Raw genomic sequence first — 26333 nt, 5'->3', positions numbered from 1 at the left:
TTCTCACTAGCAAAGGAACATTCCTTGCAGTTGAAACAATTGAAGGTGGGAGGGAGAGGGTAACAGTGGGCCTGATTCTCCCACTGCGACCCACAACTTTTCTGGGGGGTCCGGTCAGGAGAATCGCGTCGTCGGCCTTTTTCCAAGATTTGTGTATGCGCCAGGAATGCATGCGTGTCTCCCAGAGCCTGAGAACAGTCGCAGTCGAGACCGCACTGAAAACCAGCGGGAAGACAAGTAATTAATTTGAATCTTTTTTTAATGTCATTTAAATATGTTCGCATGTCATTATTGGGAACTTGCCGGTCCCGATAGCATCGCCCACCCTGCTAGGAGTACTTAATTCCGGCGGGGTTTGGTGTAGCTCCCCACGTTCAGGGAACTAGCGAGAGACCCCACTAAAATGAAGAGGGGGAAATTGGGGCCACCAAGGGGGTCGGGCGGCGGGGGGTGATGCCCCCAGGCATAGGCACCCTGGCAGTGCCAGCCTGTGCCCCCAGCACTGTCCAAAGGGCAAAGTGCCCATTTCCAGGGGCACCTTGGCGCTACCCACCGGTCATTGGGCAGTGCGAGGGGAGCAGGGCCTATTGTGGGTGGGATCTAGGGGTGATCGGTGGGGGTCCCGCTGCTACCCTGCATTGGGATCGGTCTGGGCTGGAGGGAGGCCAGCGATCGGGGCGGGCTGGAGGGGGACCTGCCTCCCAGGTGGAGGGTCTGCTTCCTGGGAGGGGGTCTGACCCCAGGGGGGGTCAGTGGGGTGGGGGGGGGGGTCTGCTGGGGTGAGGGGAGTGGGGGGATTGCCACTGCTGGGAGTGTGGGCTGGACATCGGGGCACTCTGGGGCGGGGAGGGCGGTTCGGGGTTGGCCTGGGAATTGTTGTGGGGGCTGCGATCAGGCTGTGGGGATGGGCTGGAGGAGCAGAACAGGGATCGAGCTGGCCTGCAAACGGGGAGACTGACAGATCGAGACCATTGCGCATGCACAGAATTCTGGAACTGTCAGCCTCCAGTGCGAATAGGCCCCATCCCTCCCGGGTTTTTAATGAGATTCCTGATTGTGACCTCTGCAATGCAGAGTGGGGAGATTCAGGTCTGAAATTGCACTGAAAAAACAGTCATGATCTGGACTAGTTTTCCCACCAATTCAGCACTTTTGAGAGAACCGCCCCCAGTCTTTCCATGGTAGATAGAAGGTCAAAGGTTGTACCCCACTTCAGCGAAGCCTCCCTGGGGTTTTTGTTGGAGATTTTGAGCACTCAGAGGGATATACTGTGTCTCGGCAGTGTGAAGAAGGAACCAACTGGGACATCATGAAGGTGAGATTAAAGGGATCCCTCAAAATCAGCTGCAAGTACACAGTGCCTCACTTCTGGATGAAGGGGGGAATTCTCCCTCCCGCCTGCCACAGGAATCGTAGCACGCAAAGGTCCATTGACCTTGGGCGGAATTCTCTCATTTTGGGACGAATGCAGCTGCAGAATCCCACCCGTAATGTGGAAAGGTGTTTCTAACTTTTTATTATTTAGAGGCCCATAACTTCCTGGCTCCCCAGTATTGGATTTGGGAGGTATCCCAAAGATGGTCTGGAGAATCCCTCTGGGGAAGTTCCCAGGTAAGGGTTTACCCAGCAATTGGAAGCACTAACTTCCTCTGGACAATTGCGCTGGGCTGGGAGCCATCCGACAAAATGATTTAAATCGCTAATTTCAGATGATTCTACCAGTGTTACACTAATAATTATTCTGAAAGAGTTAAAAGAAATAAAACCACTTTGAAATTCAGCATTACTATTTTAAACACCCAGACCAAGCACTGTACAGGACACCCCCAACTCCCGACTAATGAGGCCTGTACCTCACCCCGGTATTCCCAACACCCCCTCCATGGGATTCCCCCTAAACCTCTTCATCCCTCAACTGGGCCAGACCCCCCTGCATTCCAAACGGTGGCACAGTGGTTAGCACTGCTGCCTCACAGCGCCAGGGATCCGGGTTCAATTCCTGGCTTGGGTCACTGTCTGTGTGGAGTTTGCACATTCTCCCCGTGTCTTCGTGGGTTTCCTCTGAGTGCTCCAGTTTCCTCCCACAATCTGAAAGATGTGCTAGTTAGGTGCATTGACCTGAATAGGCGTTGTAGTGTGGCGACTAGGGTAACTTCACAGTAACTTCATTGCAGTGTTAATGTAAGCCTACTTGTGACACTAGTAAATAAACTTTAACTTTCAGTTTAATAATGACTTGAGTCCCCGCCACTTGACCCCTCCTCCAACTAGCTTCCCCCCAGCTCAATCACACATAACGACTTGACCACCTCCCGGATTCAACTCCCCCACAACCTGCACCCCCCACTCTGCACAACCTGCACCCACCCACCCCCTGCAACTACTTTGTTTTTTGAACGACGGCTTTGTTTTAGAGATATGGTCAGGTGGGCAGGGGGCGGGGGGGGGGGGGGGCGGAATGGCATTGACATGTGGTTATTAAATGGATACACTGGTAGAAACAATGTGATTGAACCTCACAATAATGAAGGAAGCCGAGGTAGCAATGTATACCGCTGGTATTGTATTGTCCTCACCTCCGCCTCTGCTTCCTTCTCTCCTACATTCCTCATCTTTCTGCTTCTTCTTGGAATCATCCAAAGAGCTTCAATGTTCTGCACTGCTGTGCAATGTTGTGCTAATTGCAGTACGCTACTATCATTCTGGAAACCCTGGCTGGTGTGTACTGAAGGTTACCTCCAGGTCTATCCAAGCACATGAAACACACCTTCTGCGTGCCTTAAGTGTGTTCACTGCTACATATGGCGGCCATGGTCGCCAGTAAGGTTAGAATTTGTAGCCCATCATCAGCTGCCTTTCAGAAGTTGATCACAGGCCTTCTGTTTCAACCACTTTGTAACAGTTAAGGGTGATATAAATTGACCTTCTGAGTCAGAAACAGAAGACCTATGAGCCATGACTGACACCAATTAAAAAATCTTTTTGTTATCTGGGAGCACTCAGTCTGCTCAGCTGCTGATGCCACTTCAATTCTAAATTAGTAATCAAACTTCTGAAGAAAGAGGAAGTTGGCATTATTTATTGATTTTAAATTAAATAAAGTGCAACACTTTGACCTCTGGCAAGAACTTTGACCAAAGCTGAGCAGTAATGAAGTTTTGGCTGGGTATGATTTCCGGTGGTTGCGAATGTGATGAACCAAAGTCAGACCACTGACGTCATCTTTACTGCAGTTCATTTCAGAATTATATACACTTGGACTTCAGCTTCAGATTGATGACCTTCTATAAACTGCTCCACTGGGATCGTTAAAGGATATTGAACAAGGGCACTTTTAAAAAAAACACAATCATTAAATATTGAAACATTTATTATGAAAATGGAAAGCTGATGTGAAACAAAGTTAGGCGTCCAAGACCTTCCTCCTCCACACTCTTCACCACCCGCCGCTAATCGAAAAAAGAGCAAACAAGGGAGGAAGGTTGTAATTATAAAGCATCTTTATGGCCTCGATACATCACATAGCCCTTCACAGAATCAAAGAATCATCGAATGGTTATAGTACACAATGAAGCTATTTGCCTGTTGCACTGCTGTCTCACAGCGCCAAGGACCTGGGTTTGATTCCCAGCTTGGATCACTGTGCAGAGTCTGCACATTCTCCCCGTGTCTGTTTTGATTTGATTTATTATTGTCACATGTATTAGTATCCAGTGAAAAATATTTTTTCTTGCGCGCTTTACAGACAAAGCACACTGTATATAGGGAAGGGAAGAAGAGAGCGCAGAATGTAGTGTTCCAGTCATAGGGAGTAGAGAAAGATCAACTTAATGCGATATAGGTCCATTCAAAAGTCTGATGGCAGCAGGGAAGAAGCTGTTCTTGAGTTGGTTGGTATGTGACCTCAGACTTGTGTATCTTTTTCAATGGAAAAAGGTGGAAGAGAGTACGTCTGGGGTGCGTGGGGTCCTTGATTATGCTGGTTGCTTTTCGGAGGCAGCAGAAAGTGTAGACAGTGAATGGGAGGCTGGTTTGAGTGATGGACTGGTCTTTGTTCATGAGCCTTTGTAGTTTCTTGCAGTCTTGGACAGAGCAGGAGACATACCAAGATGTGATACAACCAGAAAGAATGCTTTCTATGGTGCACCTGCAGATGTTGCTGAGAGTTGTAATGGACATGTCAAATTTCCACAGTCTCCTGAGAAAGTAGAGGCATTAGTGGGCTTTCTTAACAATAGCATCTGCATGGAGGGACTAGGACAGGTTGTTGCTGATCTGGACACCTAAAAACTTGAACTCTCGACCATTTCTATTTCGTCCCCATTAATGCATGCCCTCCGCTATGCTTCCTGAAGTCGATGACTATCTCCTTCATTTTGTTGACATTGAAGTTATTGTTGTCACACCAGTTCACCAGATTCTCTATCTCTTTCCTGTACTCCGTCTCGTCACTGTTTGAGATCTGACCCTCGACGGTGGTGTCATCAGCAAACTTGAAAATCGAATTGGAGGGGAATTTGGCCATACAGTCAAAGGCGTATAAGGAGTATAGTAAGGGGCTGAGGACACAGCCTTCTGGAGCACCAGTGTTGAGGATTATCATAGAGGAGGTGTTGCTGCCTATCCTTACTGACTGCAGTCTGTGGGTTAGGAAGTCTAGGATCCAGTTACAGAGGGAGGAGCTGAGCCCCAGGCCACAAAATTTGGAGATGAGTCTCATTGGAACAATGATGTTAAAGGCTGAGCTGTAGTCTAAGATTAGGGATCTGACATAGGTGTCTTTGTGATCTAGGTGTTCCAGAGTTTCCTGCGTGGGTTTCCTCCAGGTGCTCCGGTTTCGTCCCACAGTCTGAAAGACATAATGGTTAGATGCATGGCCATGCTAAATTCTTCCTCAGTATCCAAACAGGCGCCGGAGTTTGGCGACTTGGGGATGTTCACAGTAACTTACATAAGAACATAAGAAATAGGAGCAGGCGTAGGCAATCTAGCCCCTCGAGCCTGCCCCACCATTCAACAAGATCATGGCTGATCTGAAGCGAATCAGTTCCACTTACCCACCTGCTCCCCATATCCTTTAATTCCCTTATCGATCAGAAATCTATCTACCCATGGTTTAAACATATTCAACGAGGTAGCCTCCACCACTTCAATGGGCAGAGAATTCCAGAGATTCACTACCCTCTGAGAGAAGAAGTTCCTCCTCAACTCTGTTCTGAACCGGCCCCCACTTATTTTGAGGCTGTGCCCTCTAGTTCTGGTTTCCCTTCTAAGTGGGAAGAATCTCTCTACCTCTACCCTATCCAGACCCTTCATTATCTTATATGTCTCTATAAGATCACCCCTCAGCCTTCTAAACTCCAACGAGTACAAACCCAATCTGTTCAATCTCTCCTCATAAGCTACACCCCTCATCTCTGGTATCAACCTGGTGAATCTTTTCTGCACTCCCTCCAAGGCCAATATATCCTTTCGCAAATAAGGGGACCAAAACTGCACACAGTACTCCAGTTGCGGCCTCACCAGTGCCTTGTATAGTTGCAGCAAGACCTCCCTGCTTTTATATTCTATCCCCCTTGCGATAAAGGCCAACATTCCATTCGCCTTCTTGATCACCTGCTGCACCTGCAGACTGAGTTTTTACGATTCATGCACAAGGACCCCCAGGTCCCTCTGCACAGTAGCATGATGTAATTTTTCTCCATTTAAATAATATTCCAATTTACTATTATTTCTTCCAAAGTGGATAACCTCATATTTGCCAACGTTATATTCCATCTGCCAGATCCTCGCCCACTCGCTCAGCCTATCCAAATCTCTCTGCAGACTTTCCGCGTCCTCCACGCAATTTGCTTTCCCACTCATCTTCGTGTCATCAGAAAACTTTGATACCCTACACTCAGTCCCCTCCTCCAGATCATCTATGTAAATGGTAAACAGTTGAGGTCCCAGCACCGATCCCTGCGGCACGCCACTGGTCACCAACTGCCAACCAGAAAAGCACCCATTTATTCCAACTCTCTGCTTCCTGTTAGATAGCCAATCCCCAATCCACGCCAACAACTTACCCCCAACTCCGTGTACCCCAATCTTCTGCAGTGTTAATGTAAGCCTACCTGTGATACTAATAAACTTTAAAAACTGTCGTGTCGATGTGGTTAACTCAGCTAATCCCATTCTCCTACCTTTTCACCATAACACTGCTTTTTTTTTCATCAGGTGCTTATCTGATTCCCAATTGACAACCAGTATTGAATTTTCTTCCACCACACTCTCAGGTAGTATAATACGGGATCCTAACCTCTCACTGTGTAAAAAGACATTTCCTCATGTCACCATTGATTCTTTTCCCATGCATTGATGCCCTCTGGTTCTCAATTTTTTTGTCAACAGGAACAGTTTGACTTGTTGGTGTGCGGCTGCAGGGAATACCAGTCAAGAAATTTCACGCTCCCCCCAATTTAAAACCCGTCGTGGAGTTGGGGGCAGTGAGGGTGTCAAACTCAAGTCATTGTTCCTAAAGTGTGGTTCCTAAAACTGGACACAACACTAAAATTGAGGCTGAACCACATTTTATAGATTCATCATACCTTGCGTTCTTTTGAATTCTATTTATGCATTAATTTTATATCATTCAAGATCATATCTGTCTTATTAATCACTGAAGCAACCTGACATCTTCAATTTTATTTAATTCTTTCATATGATATGGACATCGCTTGCTAGGTCAGCACCACTGTGATCTAGAAGACAGAAGGCACCTGGAAACACCATCACCATCACCTGGAGGTTCCCTTCACATCACTCACTATCCTGACTTGGATATTGCTTCACTGTTACTGGGTCAAAATCCTGGAATTCTCTCCCTAACAACATTATGAGTGTATCTACACCTCAGGGGCTCCAGCAGTTCAAAAAGGCAGCTCACAACCACCTTCTGAGGGGCAACAAGGGACAATAAATGCTGATCTAGACAGCGATGCCCACATCCTGTAAATCAATAATTAAAAAAAGATAAAAATTCTTATCCATCCCTTACTGCCTAAACCGAATAATTTGCTCGGCTATATCTGGGGTTCTGGACAGTTCAGGGTCAGCCACGTTATTGTGAGCCTGGAGTCACATGTAGGCCAGACCAGACAAGGATGGCAGATTTCCTTCCCTCAAGGGCAGCAGTGAACCAGATGGATTTTTACAACAATCGATGATGGTTAGGGGCGGCACAGTGGTTAGCACTGCTGCCTCACAGCGCCAGGGACACGGGTTTGATTCCCAGCTTGGGTCACTGTCTGTGTGGAGTTTGCATGTTCTCCCTGTGTCTGCATGGGTTTCCTCCGGGTGCTCCGGTTTCCTCCCACAGTCCAAAGATGTGCGGGTTAGGTGGATTGGTCATGATAAATTGTTCCTTAGTGTCGGGGGGACTAGCTAGGGTAAATGCAATGGGAGTTATGGGGATAGGGCCTGGGTGGAATTGTGGTTGATGCAGACTCAAGGAATGGCCTCCTTCTGCACTGTAGGGATTCTATGATTCTATGATGATAGTTGTCATGGTCACTTTTACTGAGACACTTTTAATTCCAGATTTAGTATTGAATTTAAATTCAACCAGCTGCCTTGATGGGATTTGAACTCATGCCCCCAGAGCATTAGCCTAGGCCAGCTGTATTACTAGTCCAATGACAATACAACTATGCAATTCTCTCCCACTGCACATATTCCCCCAGATCGCTTTGTTCTTACGCTCCCTTTAGAATTATATCTTTTATTTTATATTGCCTCTTCTCATTGTTCTTACCAATCTGTACCACTTTATACTTCCCTACTCTAAATTTCATCTGCCACGTGTCTCTCAGTTCCACCAAGCTGCCAATATCCTCTTGAAGTCTTATCATTAATCTTCTCACAGTTTGCAATATGCCCAAGTTGTATGCCGTCTGCAAAATGCATGGTGTCAAGCACACCCAGATCTATGTTATTGTTATGTATCAAGAAAAGCATTGGTTGTACTAATCCTTGGGAAAACCCACTGTGTACCTTGTTCCAGGCCCAAATGAAATAACCTGGAAGTGTAGTCACTGTTGGAGTGTAGCAAAGAATTTGCGCACATCAACAATAATTAAGATAACTAACAATAATCTGATAATGACTTGATGAAAAAACTCCCCTCCTCTCATTCATAATAGTGCCATGGGATCTTTAAATCCCCTGAGAGTTCAGACAGAGCCTCAATTTAGTATCACATCCAAAATATAACATCTTCAGCACTGCACTGGAGGATTAACCTGGATCAAAGCATAAACCTAAATTATGTAGGGTGTAAAACAGAAAGACCCGATAAGCGCACATGCTGAGGGACAACACTTGAGAGAGAAATAAAATCAATTAACATGGAGCCAGGAGGAGATGTTGGGTGATCAGCTATTTAGTGGGAATACGATTGTGGGAGCAGGCAGTTATTCTCAAGAACAAGGTGAACTCAAAGAGGGCACAGGGGAGATAGGAGGAAAAATAGTTTATAAATGGCAAGTGTTTTGTTGTCACCTATCATTGAGCCAAGATATTTCTTCCATTAAATTTGACGGTACCTTTTATCCCTGTGAAGAAAGTTTACGAGGATCAAAGCATCCTATAAACTGAGTTGCAAATTGATTGGTGAGAAGGCTGAGGCGGGAAAAACAATGTGCAGCTGAGCGTATGCACAGCCGGTTTTTCTCACCACATTGTACAGCACTCTATGCAAAAATAACTGCAGGTATGGCCTACATCATCACACTGGTGGGGCAGGGTCAAGAAAGCTGGCAACAAAGGGCAAAGATTTCTGATGAAAAACAAAGAATTCCCTCCCCCCTGACATGTATGTGGAAACCCCCCTACATCCCCACCCCACCCCACAAACACCAAAGGGGACCCTCCCTGCCCCCTGGACGGATACAGGGAATGCCGCTCCCCCCCCCCATAGATAAAGGAAACTCCCCCCCTCACTGATAAGGGGTACCCACTGGGGGGGTAGTGCTAAGATTCTGCCCGGGCATGTCTCTCTCACCTCAGGAGTTATACTTATCTATGTGCTCCCAGCAGGTTCCCTTCACCTGGTTTACATTTTGCAAAACTTGTAAACCTTGCTGACATGAGGGACAATTCCTAATGTGGGGGTGACGATATGGTGGGGAAGCCCAGCAATTATATTTAAATGTTTGGAAATGAGGTTCCTGACCCTCCTGGTCAGGAACCTTGTTATGTCACTGGCGAGCGGTGGGAAAATTCGGGAAACTTGATCTCGCCGACGAGTTTCTCGTTTGTTGGCTCTTGCTGAATTTTGCGCCCATGTCGCTGTTTGCGCCCGTGGTGAATGTAGGTGCAAAATCCTGGCCCGTGTGCCCATTGAAAATTGCCTTTCCATTCTAACAGCCTGTATTGTATTCCTGTTAACAGTTATTTAAATGATCAGAGTAGTTTATATCACCTCTACAATTCATAGCTTTTATTTGAGGGGTCATTATTAAAAATTAAATATGTTGTTATAATTCATATAGTTATAATCACAGTCAATTCCTATTTCTTCATTTGGAATCAAAGCTGTTAAAAAGAAAAGTTAAGGATGATCCATTGTGTGAGATAATTAGCTTCGAATTACAACGTTCTAATTAATTGAGAGGAAAATGCCAGGATAAATTTATGTTTGAATTGCATTGGAAGCAGCCTTTTATTGACTGCATTCTTTTAGACTTTTGTGCAAAGTTGTCATAATCAAGTTACTGTGCATTAAACATAGTGGTGGCTCCAACCCAGTTTTACGTGTTTGCAGCCTGCTAATCCACCCCCAGGGAGAGGGTGTGCATAAAATTCAGTGGAATGGAAATTTAGCCCTGGTTTGAACCACAATTGGTTGCCTTTATTCAGTTCTCCAAGCTAAAATACCTCGAAAATAACATTGGCAGATCTTCTCACTGCAAAGTATTCCAGTTATAGTTTAAATGCAGCCTGAGTCCAGAATCAAGCAACAATTACTCAGCAATAACCTGGTCATGGACGTTCAGTTTGTGTCAAGCACCTACTGACATCATTACAGACTTGGTTCAAACGTGGACAAAAGAGCTGAATGCCAAAGATGAGATAAGAGTATCTGCCCTTGACATCAAGGCAGCATTTGACTGTGTGGCCTTAAGAAGCCCTAGCAAAACTGGAGTCAATGGGAATCAGGGAGAAAACCCTCCAATGGTTGGAGTCATACTGGCATAAACAGAAATGGTTGTGGTTGTTGGAGGTCAATCATCTCATCTCCAGGACATCACTGAAGGAGTCCCTCAGGATAATGTGTGAGGCCCAACCAGCTTTGTTGGGGATGTTCACTGAAGACTGCGCAATTTTCAGTATCATTTGTGACTCCTCAGATACTGAAGCAGTCCATGTCCAAATGCAACAAGACGTGGACAATATCCAAGCTTCAGATGACATGTGGCAAGTAACATTCATGTCACACAAATGCCAAGCAATGACCACCTCCAACAAGAAAGGATCCAACCATCATCCCTTGACAAACAGAGTTATTACCCCACTACCAACAACCTAGGAGTTACAATTGACCAAAAACTGAAATGGACTAGCTATATAAATACAATGTTTATAAGAGCAGATAGAGACTAGGAAGCTGGCGGTGAAGAACTCACCTCTTGACTCACCAAACCTGTCCATCATCTACAAGGCACAAGTCAGGGGTGTGGTGGGATATGCTCCACTTGTCTGGATGAGTGCTGCTGTACCAACAGTCAAGAAGCTTGACACCATCCAGGACAAAGCAGTCCACTTGATTGCTATTCCTTCCACAAACATTCAATCCCTCCATCACTGATGAACTGTGCCACCCATGTGTATACCATCTACAAGATGCACTGCAGGGACTCACCAAGGTTCCTTAGGCAATACATTTCAAACCCACGACCACTACCACCTAGAAGAACAAGAACAGTATATAGCATGGGAACACCACCACTTGGACGTTCCCCTCCAAGTCACTCACCATTCCGATTTGAAAATATATCACCGTTCCTTCACTGTCGCTGGGTCAAAATTCTGGAATTCTCTCCCTAATAGCACTGTGTGTGGGCACTGTTGGTACTTACACCTGACAAACTGCAGCAGTTTAAGAAGTCGGCTCACCACCATCTTCTGAAGGGCAACCAGGGATGGGCAATAAATGCTGACCTAGCTTACGATGCCCACTTCTGGTAAATTAATGAAAAATAATCTTCCCTTGCCTGAATGAGTGCAGCTCCAACAAAACTCAATAAGCTTGACAACATCCAGGACAAAACAGCCTGCTTGATTGGCACCCCATCCATAAATGTTCACTTCTTCCACCACCGACGCACAGCAGCAATAGTGTGTATCATCTACAAGATGTATTGTAGGAATTCACCAAGGCTCCTTACACAGCACCTTCCAAACCCACAATCACTACCATCTAGAAGGACAAAGGCAGCAGATGCCTGGGAAAACCTGGAATTTGCCCTCCAAGCCACTCATCACCCTGACTTGGAAATACATTGCCATTCCTTCACTATCGTTAGGTCAAAATCCTGGAACCCGCACAAATATCATTGTGGGTGTACCTATACTTCAGGGACTGCAGTGGTTCAAGAAGGCAGCTTACCACCACCTTCTCAAGAGCAATTAGTAATATGCAATGAATGCTCGTCCAGCCAGCGAAGGACAAATCCATTGAATGAATTGATGCGCGTTATCATACACGAGGCTTGATGCTCAGGAAATAAAGGCTTTTATTTGCTGTAACAAGGCAGCTAACAATTATATACACGATCCCAGACTGAGGGGTCCCAGCCAGAGCAGGGACCTTTATACCTCTCCCAGGAGGCGGGGCCCGACTGGAATGTACCACAACACTACAATACAAAGATGTAACAACCCCACCCTAACCCCAACAGCAACAAGTAGCACAACCCATCCCTAACCCAACAGCAACATATGTACATACTTGTAGTACTGGCCAGACCCTGGCTCAGTACTATCCAGTGGGAACTAACGATGGTTCACTACGTGAATAAAATAAAACAAGGGAGGAAGAGAATGATGATGTTGGACAACGGAAATTGAAAATGGGAGGCTCCCACAAGCAACTGAAGATGAAAGCACAAGACAGTGAGGTGTGGAGAAATGTGTTGAGGATCTTTCCTTAGGTGGGTCCCTACTTTATGTCAATTTCAAGTCAATTGCATTGAAGAAACTAATGCAGCCAAGTCGAAACTCCAGGTCACAGTGTGGATCTAATGTTAAAAGTCTAACTGATGTTAAACTTGCGGAGCGAAAATGATTTGCTGAAGGCAGAATGCCAAAGAGCAGAAGACGTTGTTAATCATTTCATTTATCTCTTACATGTTTCATGAACAAAAGAAATTAATGGGCAGGGGCTTTCGATAACAATAGCGGTGAATGTTGAGATGTCTGCTGCTGTTCAGCTTTAGGATACATTGTATGTTCTGACGCACACACATGCATGATTGGAAAGTTTAAACTTCCAATGGGAAGATTTGTGCTGCATGGTAAATTACAAGAATGTCTCAGACCGGGGACTTGGAACTTTTACACAATACCTAATTGGATACTTACCACAGTAATGACCCAATATTTAACTTCTGGTATAAGTCCATAATTAACAGCGCAATTCAAAACATCCCCCAATCGCACCCTCTGACCCGACTACCCACCCATCGCCACCCAACTATGCAACCCCAGACTCAACTACCCACTCCCACCCCAAATACCTACTCGCCCACCCACTCACTCACTCACTCACTCACTCACTCACTCACTCACTTATCCATTCCCACCTCCTCAAAAACCCATTGACCCACCCACCCATTCACCACCCATCAATGCACTTGCCCATTCACCCACCCACCCCTCACTCGCCCACTTACCCACTCATACCCACTGAAACCCTTTAAGATCATTAAAATGTAACAAGAAAATGACAGCTAATGTTGTAAAAAGGGCGTGTGTCCTCTGCACTGCTCCTCTTTGCCAGTGCTCTCTGTAGATAGCTGCTGCAGTTGGAACATAAAGACTTGACAGCAAGGACGCAAAAACGTAGTATTACAGTTATCTTCTCAGCTCAGAGGCAATACCCTCAACATCGCCACTGACCAGAAGATGTGGGCCGATATTTTTGATAAATTATTCTCTTTACAAATGTATGATATGCATTCTTCTACATGGTACATTATAGTTATCCGTGTATTCGGGGTTTAAATTATGTGAAAACATTGAGCTTTCAGTATTATGTGGGTACCTAAGCGATTCTTTTGATTTGCATTCTTTTAGATTCAGAACCTGTATCCTATCACTTGTTCTCAACTATGAGTGATGTTACGCTTTGTATTCCGTGGAAATAAACAAATTATGGTGCACCAAATAGAATGAATCATGTCATTTTTAATACTGTTCACTCACAAAACTAAAAGGACCCAAGTTAAAAGACTGATGTTTCATTTACATATCATTATTCTCCCAACAACCTGACAGACACTTCCAACCCAATCTACACCAATAGTCACCTTTACATTTGTAACCTATTATTACAAAGCCATCACAATTTTTCTGGAGCTGAATCTTGCTTATAGCAATCATTTGTCCAGAATATTTACAGACAACATATAAATCACTAGATTCATTGCATTTTGAAAGATCATCCTCAAACTACAATTGGCAGGATTGTGAGTGTTGGGACTAATGATTGATTAGAAGGAATTGTCAACATTGTCTGGAGGTTGTCTTATTACGTTTGCCTCTGACCACATTTTAAAGCAAAATAACATTCAAGACAATAAAGGACATAGATTGATATAAAGTTTCTTCAGCAAATAAATACATACCAACAACAATTCAATTGTACCTCTGCATAATTGTCAGGTTTCTCAGACAGCCATTTCGTATGGACAAATTTAGGAGAGATGATGGATTGAACAACTGTGCTTCAGTGGGCATAAGATTTGAGGCTTTCTCGGTTCGTGTAAGAGCTGTCAGACACAATGATTGAAGGGATGCTGATTTGAATTCTAATTTGTTCCACTGAATGCTTTGCATGCATTCCTGCTTTAAAAGGCAACCTATGCTATTACATTTAACTACAGTCTGTAATCAAACAAATCAACCATTTAAGTAAAATTGGCAAACAAACGGTAAGTCCAAAGGCAAATTAATAATTTTAGTTTTTTGCTTTAATCAAATATTTAAAATTTAAAATTCGAGTGCTATTTGTCAGTCAAGCTATCATGAGGTAAGAATGGAAGACCATCTCTGCAGTATTGAGAACTGAGACTAAGTTTCACTTTAAGTCCTTCAATCTTTTTGGGTTGTCCACAGTTCCCCAACTCAGTGTTGGTCTAGTCCATTACTGCTGTTTGATCACAATTTCTATTACTCCTTGAACATGTAACTTATTCCCTGGTCCTTTGCTGCTCTGTCTGGGCTCCATGACCATTGACTTGTTGTTGGATTGTGTTAAATGACCATCCTCACTGGTCTCAGTCCAAATTGAATTTAAGTCAGTCAGAAAGCTTTCAAAGACTTGAATGGTAATTAAAGGGCCTGAATGGTGTGTTGGCCAATGAACGCCATGAATTAAACTTTTGTACTCCCTGTTGATATGTCACTAGATTTGCACTACATATTTGTTTGAATATCAATCTGTCAACATCACGGTGATGTTATTGAATCAGACACCTTATGGATAGCACAGCCAATGGCTTATCAGGCAAGCCAACTACAAGGCATTATATACATATAACTGGAAAAAGATGCAATAATGCAGACTGAAGTGCAACACTGAAACCACTAAAATTACCCTAATTCAACAGGATAACAGCAGCAACAACTTTTACTTTTATTGCACCTTTAATATAATAAAATGCCTCAAGGCATTTCAGAGGAGCATTATTGAACAAATTCTGACACTGGGTTACATCAGGAGATATTTAGGTTAGATGACCAAAAGCTTGGTCAAAGAGGTTAGTTTTAAGGAGTGTGGTGAAATAGGAAAATGAGGTAGAAAGGGAGAGACATGTAGAGTGGAAATTCCAGACCTTGTGGCCAAGGCAACTGAAAACACACCAATGGTGGAGCAATTAAAATTGGAGATGCACGAGTAACCAGAACTAGACGATTGAAGATATCACTGGGGGGTTAAGACCATAAGACCTTAAGAAATAGGAACAGGAATAGGCCTTTTGGCCCCTTGAGCCTGCTGCGCCATTCAGTAGAATCATGGCTGACCCAACATTCCTCAAGTCTATTTCCTGTCTTTTCTCCTTAATTCCCTTATTGGTCAAAAATCTATCTATCTCAGCCTTAAATGTACACAAGGGGTGGGATTTTCCGGCTGTGTTTGTCCTGAAACCAGAACTCCTGCCTGAGGTCAACGGACCTTTCCATTGTCTGCCCCTCGCCTGCCACAATTCCTGTGGCAGACGGAATGGGAAAATTCACCCCGAGGACTCTACCCCCACAGCTCTCTGTGGCAAGGAGTTCCAAAGACTCACAACCCACTGAGAGAAGAAATTCCTCCTCATCTCAGTCTTAACTTGCCGCTCCGTTATTATGAGACTGTGCCCTAGGTCCTAGACTGTAATAAATCGAGAGCAATTTGATGGACCCTATTTTACCATTTTGATTCTACGTGGTGGGTGGACTTGAAACTGGGAGTGTTTCAGATCCGACTAATAGACCCGTTCTCAGGCACCTCCATACGCACTCTGCCTGAAAAAATATCGGCAAATCCGTATTGCGTTGCAGAAGCCTGTGGGCAGGGCTTAATGCACCCAAAATCCTGCAGCTCTGATCGGTCTCCGACTGCGCATGCACAGAAAAAAAATGATAGAATGTGGCTCCCTGCCACATCTCTCCCAGGCCGGATAATGCCCCCACAGGCATTGTTCCACTTTCCAATATTACTGACCCCCTTATTCCCCCACCCCCTGCACCACCAGACCAAACGTGAGGCCCTCCCCCTTTCCCCTCACTGATCTCAGGCAGAGTGGCAGCGGAGCCCCCCCTCACCCTCACTGATCTCAGGCAGAGTGGCAGCGGACCCTCCCTTCCTCTTCACTGATCTCAGGCAGAGTGGCAGCGGACCCCCCCTTTCCCCTGCCAATGATCTCAAGCAGAGAGCCGTCGGATGCTCAGCACCTACCTCCTTACTAACTGGAGTGCCCGAATCAGACTTTTGTGGTGCATGTCTGTTTTTCTGGATGGGCGAACGTGGTGGTAAAGGAGGAAGTGCCAGTAAGGTTGGGCGTGCAGCCCATTAAGTCAATTTAAATGTGCTACTCACCTCACGCCCGACTTTACCAAGTTTTCGCGCCCAAAAGCAGGCGCAACTTGATGATAAAATTGGGCCCTATGTGGCTCAACGTAACAAAGGATTTATTGCCAATGATAAATAGGTAGTTCCAATAAAGGTCAGACAGAATTAACTATGCAACTATATAATATTCCTCCATGGATCCAACTGAGGATCCTTCCTGACTCAGAATATGTGCCCTTGCACCTGAATGGCTCAGCTTCTTGCCTTGACACTCGATAGGGTACAGCCCAATCACGTCGCCCTCAGGGACCAGTACCACATCCCTTCCCCCAATAACTCTCGAATTCACCTATGGAAGAAACAAAAAAGAACATCATTAACATAGGCATGCAAATTACAATAGACAACCAGAATGCCCCAGAGAAACGCGTCATATGTTTAGGGATCAGGGATTTCTGAAATGAAGAATCAGGTTGAACGGATGCGAAAAGCAAACTCTTCAATCCGGGGCCAAGATCCTTCTCTGTAGCTGATGTATCCCAAGTTACAGAAACCACCGGCTGTTCTGGTTCCATATTTACAACAGAGATCTCTGTGACCAATCCCATGAACCAGAATCCACTGCAGGGGTCGCTTGTTGATCCCTTCTATTAGACACTGCCCTTTTTATGATCTTGTGGAATCCGTGGACCATGTCTGTGTTAAAAGCTACGGGCTGCACTTACTTTTTAGTTCTCTGAAAAACCTTTTACTGATGTTTTGTTTGCACATCAGTCCCATGCTCCTGCTTTACGGGCATCCGGTGCAGAGGGGATGTGGTGAACCAGAGATGGTTACCACTATGGGTACTGAACCATAGATGGTTATCACTATGGGTACTGAACCATAGATGGTTATCACTATGGGTACTTGTACATATGTTACTCTTGGTACTGTTGGGGTTAGGGTTGGGGTGTTCCACCTGTTAGCATTGTTCTGTGGTACACTCCGGTTGGCTCCGCCTTCCTATAGGAGTATAAAGGTCACTGCACTTCCTAGTGACCCTTTAGTCTGGGATAGTATTGTTAAGCAGTATGCTCTATTCTTGTTGCGAATAACAGCCTTTATTCCCGGGTACGATCTAGCCTCCCGAGTGGATTAATCGCGCATCAATTTTATTCGCAACAAATTTTGTTCTGAACAAAAAAATGGAGAAGATGCTGAAACCCGATCAGCTTACCTTAGATCCGTGTGCCGCTGGAGCATCGAACACTTTCGACCATTGGTTGAAGTGTTTCCAGGATTATATCGACGCCTCAACAGCAGTCCAAAACGACGCCGACAGATTGCGGGTCCTCCACGCAAGGGTAAGCGACACTGTGTATGCAACAAACCGTGATTCCCAAGACTACAAAGAGGCCATCGAATTACTCAAGAAGCTGTACCATAAACCGCCAAACGAGATTCATGCTCGTCACCTACTAGCCACTCGACGGCGGCAGCCCGGCGAAACGACGGGACAGTACCTGCGCGAACATCAGCAGCTAGCCAGAGCCTGCAATTGCAAGCCAGTGTCGGCTACTCAATACACTAACGATCTGATCCGAGATGCGTTCGTGGCGGGAATCGGCTCATCCTATATTCGCCTGCGGCTGCTAGAGCAAGGTAACTTGGACCTAGCTAAGACGGTAGAATTGGCTGATGCGATGGAAACGGACTCCAGAAGTGTTGAAACTTACCCCACCGAACACGTGGGAACAACGTGGCAAGTACAGCCACCGACTCAACTCTACCCAGCGACTCCTAGGAACTGCGCGATCGTGCTTTCAACCTCGGACCTGACGGCTGCGGCAGCTCCAGGAGGCCCACGGTGCTATTTCTGTGGATTGGCAAAGCACCCTCGCCAGAGATGTCCGGCCAGGACGGTATTTTGCTCCGCTTGTGGAAAGAAAGGGCACTATGCTGAAGTGTGCCGAGCGAAGCCCCCTTCGAAGCCAAGCAGTGCTGCGTGTGACTCCCCAGGATCCGTCTCCTCGTCTCCAGCTTCGTCAATGTCTTCAAACACGTGCGATTCACGGGCGCCGCCATTCCTGATGACGACGACGCAAGACACGTGCGACCTGCGGGTGCCGCCATTTTCAACGCCATCGACCACCTGCGATCCATGGGTTCAGCCATTTTGGTTGACACCGGCCGCAGACGACCAGCAGGGGTCCTCATCGTCAACCATCTCAGCTGCCTGCAGTTGCACTCGGGATCCAACAGTGGCATCAATCATCCTGGACCAGGCCAAGCCTCACAGACTCGACAAGTCCATGATGGACATAGAGGTAAACGGACGCCTGATACATTGTCTGTTTGACAGCGGGAGCACAGAGAGTTTCATTCATCCGGATACCGTGAAACGGTGCACTCTCCGCGTACAAACTGTCAGGCAGACAATCTCTATGGCGTCGAGGTCCCGATCTGTTACCGTTCTTGGGAGCTGCGTGGTAACTCTAACGGTGCGGGGCACAGTTTATGAGAACTTCAGGCTCCTCGTGTTACTGCACCTTTGCACTCCGGTACTCCTGGGACTCGACTTTATGGTCCACCTGAGGAATGTGACCCTACAGTACGATGGGCCACTCCCTCCACTTTCACTGGGAGAACAGCAGCCTCCAAATTGCCCAGCGCGCTCCACGTGCAGTCTCTCGACACTCAAAATTACCCCGCCTTCTTTATTTGAAAATCTCGTGCCAGGCTGCAAGCCCATCGCAACTAAGAGCAGGCGTTACAGCGCTGAGGACCAGATCTTTATTCAATCTGAGGTTCAGCGGCTCCTCAGGGAAGGGATCATTCAACCTAGCACTAGCCCACGGAGAGCACAAGTCGTGGTGGTCAAGACTGGAGACAAGCCCCGGATGGTCATAGACTATAGTCAGACCATTAATAGGTACACGCAGCTGGACGCGTACCCTCTCCCGCGCATATCTGACATGGTCAACCAGATTGCTCAGTACCGGGTGTTCTCCACCATCGACTTGACGTCAGCTTACCACCAGCTCCCCATTCGCCCAGAGGACCGAAAATACACGGCCTTTCAGGCGGATGGCCGTCTCTACCACTTCTTAAGGGTCCCTTTTGGCGTCACTAATGGGGTCTCGGTCTTCCAGCGTGAGATGGACCGAATGGTGGACCAAAACGGGCTACAGGCTTCCTTCCTTAGTTTGCAGGAAGACTTAGACAGGTTGCAAAGTTGGGCCGAGAGGTGGCGGATGGAGTTTAATGCGGAGAAGTGTGAGGTAATTCACTTTGGTAGGAATAACAGATGTGTTGAGTATAGGGCTAACGGGAGGACTTTGAATAGTGTGGAGGAGCAGAGGGATCTAGGTGTATGTGTGCATAGATCCCTGAAAGTTGGGAATCAAGTAGATAAGGTTGTTAAGAAGGCATATGGTGTCTTGGCGTTTATTGGTAGGGGGATTGAATTTAGGAGTCGTAGCGTTATGTTGCAACTGTACACAACTCTGGTGCGGCCGCACTTGGAGTACTGTGTGCAGTTCTGGTCCCCACATTACAGGAAGGATGTGGAGGCTTTGGAGAGGGTGCAGAGGAGGTTTACCAGGATGTTGCCTGGTATGGAGGGGAGATCCTATGAGGAGAGGCTGAGGGATTTGGGATTGTTTTCGCTGGAAAGGCGGCGGCTAAGAGGGGATCTTATTGAAACATATAAGATGATTAGAGGTTTAGATAGGGTGGATAGTGATAGCCTTTTTCCTCTGATGGAGAAATCCAGCACGAGGGGGCATGGCTTTAAATTGAGGGGGGGTAGTTATAGAACCGATGTCAGGGGTAGGTTCTTTACCCAGAGGGTGGTGAGGGATTGGAATGCCCTGCCAGCATCAGTAGTAAATGCGCCTAGTTTGGGGGCGTTTAAGAGATCCGTAGATAGGTTCATGGACGAAAAGAAATTGGTTTAGGTTGGAGGGTCACAGTTTTTTTTTAACTGGTCGGTGCAACATCGTGGGCCGAAGGGCCTGTTCTGCGCTGTAATGTTCTATGTTCTATGTTCTATGTTCCCGTACCTGGACAACGTCACTATCTGCGGCCATGACCAGCAGGACCACGACGCCAACCTCCTGAAGTTTTTACGCACTGCGTCTCGCCTGAATCTGACCTATAACAGGGAGAAGTGTGTATTCAGCAAGCACCGCCTAGCAATCCTCGAATACGTGGTGGAAAACTGGGTCATCGGCCCGATCCAGACCGTATGCGTCCCCTCCTTGAACTTCCCCTACCCACTAGCATCAAAGCACTGAGAAGATGCTTAGGCTTCTTCTCGTATTACACATAGTGGGTTCCCAATTATGCGGACAAAGCCCGTCCGCTCATAAAATCTACCTCTTTTCCCCTGGCAGCAGAGGCTCGCTTCGCCTTTGAAGAGATAAAAGCTGACATCGCGAAAGCCACGATGCACGCTGTCGATGAGTCCATCCCCTTCCAGGTGGAGAGTGATGCATCTGATTTCGCCCTGGCCGCCACACTTAACCAGGCGGGCAGGCCCGTCGCCTTTTTCTCTCGCACCCTCCAAGGCCCTGAAATTCGGCACTCCTCTGTGGAAAAAGAGGCTCAGGCCAATGTGGAGGCTGTACAGCATTGGCGCCATTATTTGGCTGGAAAACAATTTACCCTGCTCACGAACCAGCGGTCCGTGGCATTCATGTTCAACAACACGTTAAGGGGAAAAATTAAGAATGATAAAATCTTGAGGTGGAGATTCGAACTCTCCTCCTACAACTATGATATCATGTACCGTCCGGGGAAGCTCAATGAGCCCTCAGATGCCCTGTCGCGTGGAACATGTGCCAGTGTGCAGGAGGACCGGCTACAGGCCCTCCACAATGATCTGTGCCATCCAGGGATCACTCGGCTCTTCCATTTTGTAAAGGCCTGGAATCTGCCCTACTCCATAGAGGATGTCAGGTCGATAACTCGAAGCTGCCAAGTATGTGCTGAATGCAAGCCGCACTTCTACCGACCTGACAGGGCACACCTCATTAAGGCCACTCGCCCTTTTGAACGGCTGAGTGTTGATTTCAAGGGCCCCCTTCCTTCGACAGATCGGAATGTGTATTTCCTCAACGTGGTTGACGATTACTCCCGATTCCCTTTTGCCATTCCCTGTTCTGACATGTCCGCTGCCACAGTCATCAAAGCCCTGCGGAGTCTTTTTACCTTGTTCGGCTACCCCAGTTATTTCCACAGTGATAGGGGTTCGTCGTTTATGAGCGACGACTTGAGGCAATACCTGCTCTCTAAAGGAATTGCCTCAAGTAGGACTACGAGTTACAACCTCAGGGGTAACGGGCAGGTCGAAAAAGAAAAAGCTACAGTCTGGACGGCTGTCTTACTGGCGTTAAGGTCAAGGGGTCTTCCAGTCTCCCGTTGGCAAGAGGTACTTTCTGATGCGCTCCATTCAATCCAGTCCCTCCTGTGTACGGCAACCAATGCTACCCCACATGAGCGGATGTTTACCTTCCCTAGGAAGTCTTCCTCTGGGACCTCACTGCCGTCTTGGTTGACGTACTCAGGACCTGTCCTCCTGCGGCGGCATGTTAGGGCCCACAAGTCCGACCCTTTGGTTGAACAGGTCCATCTCCTCCACGCCAACCCTCAATATGCCTATGTAGCATATCCTGACGGGCGAGAGGACACGGTCTCTATCCGAGATCTGGCGCCTGCAGGGGACTTGGAAACCCCCGCCGCTCCCGCACCCCTGGTTAGGGTTCCTTTGCCCATTCTCTCCCCTCCTGACACGGCGCGGGCAGTATCGGGACCTCCACTTAATCCTCTTACTCCCGTGTACAACTTGCCTGAGTCCAGGAGATTGTCGCCACCTCGAGGTCCACCCGTGCGTGAGGAACTGGAGGAGTCACTGGACACCACCTTGGAGAGAGGGACACCACGGTCACCAGAACCGGCGCTACCGCCAGTGCTGCGGAGGTCGCAGAGACGGTGCAGACCTCCGATACGACTGAACTTGTGAATATATGGACAGTTCGTACTGTTTTTTTGCCCCACCGGCCTTTGTTTTTAAAGGAGGGGTGAATGTGGTGAACCATAGATGGTTACCACTTTGGGTACTTGTACATATGTTACTCTTGTTACTGTTGGGGTTAGGGTTGGGGTGTTCCACCTGTTAGCATTGTTTTGTGGTACACTCCGGTTGGCTCTGCCTTCCTATAGGAGTATAAAGGTCACTGCACTTCCTAGTGACCCTTTAGTCTGGGATTGTATTGTTAAGCAGTATGCTCTATTCTTGTTGCGAATAAAAGCCTTTATTCCCGGGTACGATCCAGCCTCCCAAGTGGATTAATCGCGCATCAGGGGGATGCATGGAGGGTGGAGGACATCCTCGTGATCCTGTTTCTGGGACTAACTAAATGAGCTATTAACAAGTCCAGGCAACGAGTGACCAAGGGGGACGTCCAGCTCCTCTACTGCGGCTACATTCATAGCCAAGTGTCCCTGGAGAAGGAGCATGCAGTATCCGAAGGCACAGTCGAGGTCTTCTGTACTCGTTGGGCACCGCAGGGATTTGAGTTTATTGTTGACCCCTTTAACCACATTTTGATTTCATGTTTTAAGTTTCCTTTCTGCTTTGTCTTTTGTTTTAGGTGGTTCCCTCCTTTTTGGAGTCTGCCCCTTTTAATTTGTCATTCAGTTTATTTGATTTAGCTTATTTGATTTGCCACAAAGAATGGCACTGCTCTCCTCTCAAATGACCTACATGTTTCGTGACATGACAACTTTGTATCTCTACAACATAAGAGACTGGTCATGTTCTTTCCACAAAATTACCAGCCAATCATGCTGGTCATGACTTTCTTTCTGGGAGGCTTGCAAATAGTGTGGCCAGCCAGGAAACTGGCATGCGATGCTAAAATTCCAATTGGCACCTGGCACCAATTTGCTATGTTCCCGGCCCCTCTCCAATGGGGCAAACCCCTTCGTGCCCAGAATGGGCATAAAGCCAATTAACATATTTAAATTCGAACTTTAGCCCATTTAAAATCAAATATATGGAATCTCCCAGCCTTTGAGTACAGAGCAATAACAGTGAGAATCAGTACAGGTTTCCACTAGCGCAGATCTGACGCAATGGTCACACCAGGGGGTGGGGTGGGTAGGGTCTTGGAGGCCACTGAAGCCCTCTAAGTGGTCAGAGGCATGGCCAAAAGTGCTCATTTGGCAGTGCCCACTGGACACCTTGATAGTGCCCCCCAGACACCGTGCAGTGGCCACCAGGCACCCCTGTGGCACCACTTGGGCACTGCCACTGTGCCAGAAGTAATGCTGTGGGGGTGGAGCCCAGATGGGGGCCATGACGGGGGGAGGCCATGCGATGGGAAGTCGTACAAGGATGAATCATGGAGGGGGTCATACTGTGGGCGTATGTCAGGAGTCTTAATGGGGGAGCATATCAGGGGCCCTGATACGGGCAACCTGTGTCGGTGGGAGACTTTCTTCAGTTGATAGTTCATTTACCACAAAGAAGTAATGCAGCCTCTCAATATACTGTCCCCTGTTTTCCACTTCTGGGTCAAATGGTTCAATCTTTCCAATCACAGGTATTTTAATATGCGTATGTCGCTTGCTTCTTCTGATTTACGATGCTCAAGTCTCCTCCCCCTCTAGCTGCACAGGATGATCCCCCATGACTTTGAAAGTTTTTCCTCTTCACCAGAGGAAGAGGTGAAGAGGAAATTAACAAAGGTTTTATTGCCAAGGATAAATAGGTAGATACAATAAAAATAAGACAGAATTAACGATACAACTGTACAGCACTTCTCCCTGGCTCCAACTGAGGATCCTCCCTGACCCAAGACACACATTCTTGCACCTGATTGGCTCAGCTTCTCTCCTTGACACTCCATAGCGTCCAGCCCGATCGTGTAGCTCTCAGATATAGTCTGCCTAAAGGGGCCATGCTACCACATAGATTCTCCCATGAGGGGAATCATCTTCTCAGCATTTACCCTGTTAAGGCCCTTAATAATCCTATAGGTTTCAATGAGATCACCTCTCATTCTTCTAAATTCAAGTGTGTAGAGTCCCAACCTGTTTAACCTTTCCTCATAAGACAATCCCTCCATACCATGGATCATCCTAGTGAACCTTCTCTGATCTGGCTCCAATATAATAATTACTTTCCTTAAATAGCAGTGGTTAACACTGCTGCCTCAGTATTTATATGGCTGGTCCAGTTCAGTTTCTGGTCAATGATCACCCCAAGATGGGCAGCATGATGGCACAGTAGTTAGCACTGCTGTTTCACAGTGCCAGGGACCTGGGTTCAATTCCAGCCTTGGGTGACCATCCGTGTGAAGTTTGCACGTTTGTCCCATGTCTGCATGGGTTTCCTCTGGGTGCTTCAGTTTCCTCCCACACTCCAAAGATGTGTGGGTTAGGTTGATTGGCTTTGCAAAAATTGCCCCTTTGGGTCAGGGGGATTAACAGGGTAAATATGTGGTGTTACAGGGGTGGGGCCTGGCTCGAATTGTTGTTGGTGCAGGCTCAATGGGCCGAATGGTCTTCTTCCACACTGTAGGGATTCTATGATTCTATGAAATAAGGGGACCAAAACTGCTCACCGTGCTCCAGATGTTGCCTCACCATTACCTTATACAGTTGCAGCAAATCTTCCTACTCTTATACGCCAACCCCTTTGAAATAAGGGCCAACATCCCATTAGGCTTCTTGATTACCTGCTGCCCCTGTGTGCTAGCCTTCTGTTTTTCGTGCACAAGTACTCTCAAGTCTCTTTATGTTGCAGCTTTCTGCAGCTTTTCTCCATTTAAATAATACTCAGTACTTTTAGTTTCCCTTCCAAAATGAACAACTTCACATTTTCCCACATTATCCTCAATTTGCCAACTTTTTGCCCACTTACGTAATCAATTGGTATCTCTGCAAACTGTTTGAATCTCTCTCGCAACTTGCCTTTCCACCTATTTTTGTGCCATTTGCGAATATGGCTACAGTACATTCACTTCCTTCGTCCAAATCACTAATATATATTGTAAACAGTTGCAGTGCCAGCACTGATTCCCATGGAACCCCACTGGTTACAGATCGCCAACACGAAAAAGAACCCTTTACCTCACTCCCTCTTTCCTGCCCATTAACCAATTCTCTATCCATGTCGTACAGAACAGGATATCCACGTTCTGTTGAACACAGGTCCCATCAGCTCTTTGGATAATGTTAGACTCTCCAATGTTCAACTGGAAGGGAGCACATTTGTAGAAGCTAAGAGTATCATCCTCTTCATTGACATTGACAAGATACAAGGAAAGTGGACTTCCGGTCTTCATGCAGCATCTCACAGGTAAAGCCAATTTCTTTTGCATAGTGCATGCAAGCTCCTCTTGTCAGTATTTCAGATAACATCTGTTCCATGGGGCCTTGCACATTCTCTATGGAGGGCAGTGGTGCAATCATTTCAGTTTCCCATCAGGGAGCCTTAAGCAACATGTCTATTCCCTCTGCCATTCCTCCGGGGCATCTGATAATGATGAAAAGCAGGGAATCATTGTTACAATCTCCCCAGAGATTAATCACTTTTAAAAAGATATTTGAATTTCGAATTACTAACTGGGTGGCATGATGGTACAGTGGTTAGCACTGCTGCCTCACAGCTTCAGGGACCAGGGTTCAATGCCAGCCTAGAGTTTCCACAGTTTCCACAGTCCGAAGATGTGCAGGTTAGGTGGATTGGCCATGCTAAATTGGTTTATAGTGTCAGGGGGATTAGCAGGGTAAATACATGGGATTATGAGGATAGGGCCTAGGTGGGATTGTTGTCAGTGCAGGCTTGATGGGCCAAAAGGCCTCCTCCTGCACTGAGGGATTCTATGATTCTATGAAAGAATGGCACAACAGTTTACATTTTAAATCTTTTACTGCAACTAATGACTAAGAACGACTAAAAACTAAACAGTTTAGTGACTAAACACTATTTTCTTTTTCATAGGAAATTTATACTTTGAAC

The sequence above is a fragment of the Mustelus asterias genome, chromosome 10 (genome assembly GCF_964213995.1).
Source record: "Mustelus asterias chromosome 10, sMusAst1.hap1.1, whole genome shotgun sequence".
In the NCBI taxonomy this organism is placed as follows: domain Eukaryota; kingdom Metazoa; phylum Chordata; class Chondrichthyes; order Carcharhiniformes; family Triakidae; genus Mustelus; species Mustelus asterias.
This window is presented reverse-complemented; position numbering follows the sequence as displayed.